Raw genomic sequence first — 310 nt, forward strand, 5'->3', positions numbered from 1 at the left:
ATGGTGATGATGATGATGATGATGATGATGATGATGCTGTGATTGTTGTTGCTGCTGTTGCTGCTGCTGCTGGTGCTTCTGTTGCTGTGAATGTTGTTGTTGGCTGTTGCTGCTGCTGCTGCTGCTGCTGCTGCTGCTTCTATTGCTGTGATTGTTGTTGCTGCTGCTGATGCTGCTGCTGCTGTGGTTGTTGTTGCTGCGGTTGCTGCTGTTTCTGCTGGTACTGCGATTGCTGCTGTGGCTGCTGCTGTTGCTGTTGCTGCTGCTGCTGCTACTACTGCTGCTGCTGCTGCTGTTGTGGGTCCATATA

At 51.6% G+C, this 310-nt stretch overlaps 1 protein-coding gene across 1 annotated transcript in view; it reads left to right on the plus strand.

Moving 5' to 3' along the window:
• EMH_0043680 (uncharacterized protein) overlaps positions 1–310 on the plus strand; it is a gene marked incomplete at both ends in the record, with an annotated part of 4815 nt that overhangs the window by 752 nt on the left and 3753 nt on the right.

Source organism: Eimeria mitis, genomic scaffold (assembly GCF_000499745.2).
Source record: "Eimeria mitis Houghton genomic scaffold, Emh_scaff44, whole genome shotgun sequence".
NCBI classification, from domain to species: Eukaryota; Apicomplexa; class Conoidasida; order Eucoccidiorida; family Eimeriidae; genus Eimeria; species Eimeria mitis.